The sequence below is a fragment of the Daucus carota genome, chromosome 4, assembly GCF_001625215.2.
Source record: "Daucus carota subsp. sativus chromosome 4, DH1 v3.0, whole genome shotgun sequence".
Lineage (NCBI taxonomy): Eukaryota > Viridiplantae > Streptophyta > Magnoliopsida > Apiales > Apiaceae > Daucus > Daucus carota.
In genome coordinates this window covers 5,339,838-5,346,221 of record NC_030384.2, presented here as the reverse complement: position 1 = coordinate 5,346,221, position 6,384 = coordinate 5,339,838, and the positions used below count along the sequence as shown (strand labels likewise).

General features: G+C 38.3%; 1 non-coding gene across 1 annotated transcript; it reads left to right on the top strand.

The window, feature by feature from the left end:
• The first annotated feature begins 2,148 nt into the window (after nucleotides 1-2,148).
• Nucleotides 2,149-2,255, top strand: LOC135152465 (small nucleolar RNA R71). Its single transcript, XR_010291643.1, has one exon. It is a non-coding gene; the product is annotated as a small nucleolar RNA R71 (small nucleolar RNA).
• Nucleotides 2,256-6,384: the final 4,129 nt, after the last annotated feature.

Below are 6,384 nucleotides of genomic sequence, written 5' to 3'. Positions count from 1 at the left end.
TCATGGGGTTTTAGTTGTCTAGACGCGTATGCAATAACCTTATCCTGCTGCATCAATACACAACCTAAACCCTTCAAAGAAGCATCACTGTAAATAACAAAATTACCTCATTTGTCTGGCAATGCTAATACTGGAGCTGTTACTAATCTCTTTTTCAATTCTTGAAAGCTTTCCTCACATTTCTCATTCCAAATAAATTTCTCGTTCTTTCTAGTCAACTTCGTCAATGGAGTGGCTATCTTGGCAAAATCCTTAACAAATCTCCGATAGTAACCAGCCAACCCAAGAAAACTTCTTATCTCCGTTGGGTTCTTTGGCTGTTGCCACTTTGATACAGCTTCAATCTTTGCGGGATCTACTTTAATACCATCAAACTAACCACATGCCCTAAAAATTGAACCTCCTCCGACCAGAATTCACACTTTGAAAACTTAGCATGTAACTGCTTCTCCTTTAGCCTCTGCAAGGAAATCCTCAAATGCTCTGCATGATCTTCCTCGGTCCTTGAATAGATTAAAATATCATCAATAAAGACAATTACAAACTTATCCAAGTACTCCTTGAATACCCGATTCATCAATTCCATAAAAGCAGCTGGGGCATTTTTAAGTCCAAACAACATCACCAAAAACTCATAATGTCCGTATCTGGTTCTAAATGTTGTCTTTGGTATATCTTCAGGTTTAATCTTTAGCTGATGGTATCCAGACCTCAAATCAATCTTGGAAAAACAACAGGCTCCTTTTAGTTGGTCAAACAAATCATCAATCCTGGGTAAGGGATACTTATTCTTAATAGTCAACTTATTCAATTCCCTATAATCGATGCATAATCTCATTGTACCATCCTTCTTCTTCACAAACAACACCGGAGCACCCCACATGGATACACTCGGTCTAATTACTCCCTTATCCAATAATTCTTGGAGGTTCTTAGCCAACTCTTTCATCTCTATTGGGGCCATACGATATGGGGCTTTCAATACTGGCTTAGCTCCAGGCACTAAATCAATAGAAAATTCTATTTCCCGATCCGGTGGTAATCCTGGCAATTCCTCAGGAAAAACGTCCGGGTACTCTCTTACTATATGAATCTCTTCTAATTTTGGGGTTTCTTTCTTGGTATCTAGAACATGGGCTAGATAGGCTTCACATCCTTGCCTTAACAACTTCTTTACTTGCATAATCGAGAGAAATTTCTTTTCTTGTCTCTATCCTTGAAAAACAACTTTTTCATTGTGCTCTGTAAATATAATAACCTTCTTTTTCTTGCAATCAATCTTTGCCTTATGTAGAGACAACCACTCCATCCCTAAGATCACATCAAATTCTCCTAACTAGAAAGGTATCAAATCAACTAGAAAGAAATGGCCTAAGATTTCTAGTTGACACTTAGGGCAAAAATGGCTTACTGAGACCTTATCCTGATTGGCCACTTCTATGGTTAAAGACTCATGTAAATCTTCCAACATTAAATCCATTCTACTTACAAAACCCTTGGATATAAATGAATTAGATGCTCCAGAATCAAACAGAACTTTAAGAGGTACGAGATTAAGAAAAAGGGTACCTGCAACTACATCAGAATCCTAAGGGGTAGACTTCTTGGTCATCTTAAAAGTTATGGCCCTTGTAGTACTATTAGCTGGTCCTGGAGACGAGCTGCCTCCAACATTATTCTCGGTCCTGCTTCTACAATTCTTGGCCATCTGACCCACCCTTCCACACTTGTGGCACGTTATTCCTTGATTCTTTACCCTACATACCGTCGAGTAGTGACCTTTCTGCCCGCACCCGAAGCATTCCACGCCCGGCTTACATGATCCACTATGCTTCCTTCCACATTGTTTGCAATCTACAACCGGAAATTTCCCGAACCTGCTTTGACTGGAACCAACTGAAGTGGTACTGGGTCTAGCTGGGGGAAAATTCTGTTTACGAAATCCTTGATACCTATTCCTCCCAATCCTTCCTTGAAACCTTTGGCTGGGTCATCCTGATTCAGACTTATTCTCAACATCATCTCGATCAACTCATAAGCCTCATCATAGTTCTTAGCCCATAGAGCTCCACCTGATGCTGCATTGAGTATTGGCCTCGATTGAGGACCAAGCCATTATAGAAGCAATTGATCACCATCCAATCAGGCATCCCATGATGTGGGCACTTTCGAAGCATCTCCTCGTAGCGTTCCCACGCTTCACATAAAGTTTCACCAGATAGCTGAGAGAATTGAGTGATAGCATTCCTAATTGCAGCTGTTTTGGCCATAGGGAAGAACTTAGTAAGAAATTTCTGAGCCAGATCCTCCCATGTCGTAATAGATCCTGCAGGAAGAGCATGCGACCATCCCTTAGCTTTATCCCTCAAAGAAAATGGGAACATCCTCAATTTGATAGCCTCGTCAGTAACACCATTGAACTTGAAAGTGTCGCAGATCTCAATGAAATCCCGAATATGCATATCAGAATCCTCTGTCGGAGAACCCCCATACTGCACTGAGTTCTGTACCATCTGAATAGTGCTCGGTTTGATCTCAAAAGTGTTGGCCTCGATCGCTGGCCTGACAATGCTCGACTGAATATCATTGATTTTAGGCTCAGAAAAAGCCTTAAGAGCCTTAGTATCACGATCACCCATTGTAGTACTCACTATCGTTTCTGCTTTTGCCAATGCTTCTTTACGGGACTGAGAACGTGTTCGCATAAATGCCACTCAAGTACCTGAAACACACACAAATGAAATAAAAGTGAGAAAAGAATCCAAGTCACTGAACCTTAACGACCACTGATGACAAGCACATAAACTAAAATAAAATACCGAGTCCCCGGCAGCGGCTCCAAAAACTTGTTCGCACAAATCACGCAAGCGTACGTGGTCACAAGTAGTATAGAATCAAATTTAGTTCGTTCCCACAGAGACTGGTGTATTCAGAAATATGCACTTATGCACCAATGTATGATTATTATTCAATGCTTAGACAAATAACAGTTTGGTTGATTTTATCTAAATTAACTAATTAAAGTCGAATTATAACTAAGTAATTAACTGGATTACTTATGAGAATAAAACATGGGATTCTAACTTCATTATATACTTCATTCAGAGTTATGCCTTATCGATATGTGATGGTTGATAACTAATTAGATAACACGAAACTGATACACGCTAACTGTCGTTATACATGCACCATACTGCTACACATCCACAATTAAGATAGAAGGTAAACAGACACCAATTATGCTTAGACCCTATATGTCTATAGAATTTGAAAACATAACGGTTGAAGAACAAGTTATCTATCAAGATTACATAGGGCGATGCAAGATGGTTAAAATCACACCACTAATCATGTATATCGAATACATAATCCTATGTTCGCATGGCAAGTTCTAAATCAATATATCCACTGTCGCTTCAATAAAGGTTAACAAACAATCTAAGATGTTAGCTACGCATCCAAGACGAATAAGCACAAGCAATACGAAGAAATCAACATTCATCACACAAATAATTAAGGCAAATCAACTACTGAAATCCATATATAAATCCGCTAGAATCCCACGATAATGATTAGTTCATAATCGAACTTCATGGGAATAAGAGTAAACATGGTACTAATTAGGAAAAACAAACTCAAAGTACGAGAATAAGAGTTAAGAAATAAATCCGAAACGAGCATCCAAAGTTACGCCTACTTCGAAGAATTACAAAAGTAAAAGCTGTGAAATTCGATCTTGATCTTCTCCGTAGCCGTCACGTGCTCCTTGGAATGATTCTAGGTTATGTTTTTAGTCCCCCAAGCCTTTCTTTAACTTCCCCAGCGAACGGGCCTTCAATCGGATCAGAAACGGACAAAACGGGCCTAAATTCGCGCCCAGATTGTGGTGCGGGTGCGCCACAGCGGTTCGGGTGCGCCACAGCGGTGCGGGTGCGCCACAACAGTGCGGGTGCGCCACAGCGGTGCGGGTGCGCCAATTCAGCAGCCCGCTTCTTTGTCCATAACTTTTGACTCGTGCATCTGATTGCATCGCCTTTTTTTTCAATGAAAGCTATGAATCTCCTTTTCGTCTTCCTCCCAAGAAACCTACACAACACTAAAACATATCAAAAACATCAAAAGCTTGAGGCCAGACCATTGATTTAAGCCGAAACGAAGGCTTCCAAGTGGATACAAAATCCACTTCTCATGAACTTATCTCATACTCTGTCTCACTCCTTTCACCTTGTTTCAACTCCAAAAATTCAATTTCCATTTGAATAGCAAGACTACTCGGGAAATACTTATTCAAAAACAACTCCGTAAATCTTGTCCATGCTACAGGACATTCTCCTTCCAATGCCCGAGTAGACTCCCACCAATAATTAGCTTCATTCTTTAGAAAATAGCTAGCACACTCGGTTTTAAGCTCATCACTTACCTGGGTCAAAGTTAAGGCTTTCTCCATTTCCTTAAGCCACAGACTTGCAGCTACGGGATCCATCTCCCCTTAAACTCTGGGGGTTTCACTGACTGAAAGGTTTTGAAACTAGTCGTCTGATTAGGCCCCCTATGAAAGGACTGTTGTTGCATTTGCAGCTGTTGTCGCTGGATCTGCTGTTGTTGCTGTTGTATCAACTGCTGCTGGTATTGAAGTTGTTGCTGTTGAAATTGTTGCTGCTGCTGAGCCATTTGGACAGATTGCTTGCGCAGCATGTCCAACACATCATTCATAGCAGAACCCCCAACAGACTCATTACCAGAAGAATTTTAATGGTTTGTTTTCTTAGGCGGCATTTTCTGAAACATTTTAAAAGGAAAAGATTCAGTTTTATTAAAAATTTATAAATGTTTTTATACCTGTTGGGATCTGACTATAATGAATAGCTAAACTAACAATATCGTCAACAGAAATAACAATAACAATGATAACAGCAACAAGAACAACAGTGCAGAAATGAAAATGATCACTACACCATATGTGGCCTATTGTAACAGCCAAAAAAGTGTGAATAAAGGCTAGAAAGTGTTGCTGAAAGTGGAAAAAAGGACTATGGTAACACTTTTTTGCAAAACAAGATTATAACTAAAATCGGTGCTACCATAGGGGTCCAGGGTTATATTTTTTTAATTTTTTTGTTACACCTGAAAAAGTGTAACCATAGACCTCTATACCTACACTTTGTTGTTTTAGTAACACTAAAACGCTGTAACTATAGACCTATGGTAACAACACTGTGATATTTGTTACATCACCTTTGATGTAACCATAAGGCCTATGGTAACACCCGGTTAGTTATAATAACACTTTTTATATAAACCTTTTCTACCTTTACCAATATTTTTTAAATCTTCACCAACATTTTTTAGATATTTACCAACAGAGGGATATGGGCCATTTACATCAATGCTACACTTTACAAGACTCTTTACCAACACTTTATCGGAAAAAAAGACTATAATATTTCAAAGTAGCACTTCCCCATTTCAAAGTTTACCAAAAATTCAGTACCAACCACAATTCAAGAACCAAAACAAAAGTCAAGGCCTATCAACTAGAAACCACACCAATTTAAGTACTAGTATATGAAACTAAAACTAACTTAGGTACCACATCATTATTAATAAGAGACATTGCCATTCCACATGCAACAACCCGTGGCTTCAAATTAGCCTCTTCAGCTGCTACATGAAAAATGATTGTATTTCCACTACTGCTGCTTCTAGTTTTTTCAACAATCTGCGGTGTCACTGCAGCCGGGGCAAGCAATTCCCAGAACTGGGAAACAATCTTCGACGTATATTTGTTAGGGTTTGTACTGAAATATTCATTTGAAGTATATAACAATTATTTGAGAATGTTGAATGTATGTTTTCACATTGTCTATATATTATATATTGTAGACAATCTAGTATCAAATGGGATAGTAGAAGATTAGATTGTGGAACTCCTTATATAATATAATAAAGGTTCACAGTCTAAATGGTGTTAGACAAACCATTGGAACGACTGAAGTATTATTTGGAAATAGTTTATCTTGACTATTGAATAATACTTATATACTTTGTGTATATTGAACGGGATCAAAATAGTAGAATAATTGTTTCTTTTATTCTGACAATAAAGAACTAAGATTCTATGATGTTATTATTGCTTAGGTTCTTAATCCGAATATAGTGATTGACACTTGTATTTAATGTACATGCCATGATTCATACGTTAAATAATTTATTTTAAATTACTAATTTATGTATTGGGCAATGACATTATATACAGAGTGGGATATTAACTATAAAAGGAAACCATGTCCGAAAAACATATTCGGGTGATGATGTCCGCTTGAAAGCTCATAAATATAATTATGCTTTAGTCTTGCAGGCATATTTGTTCTTGCATAATTATAA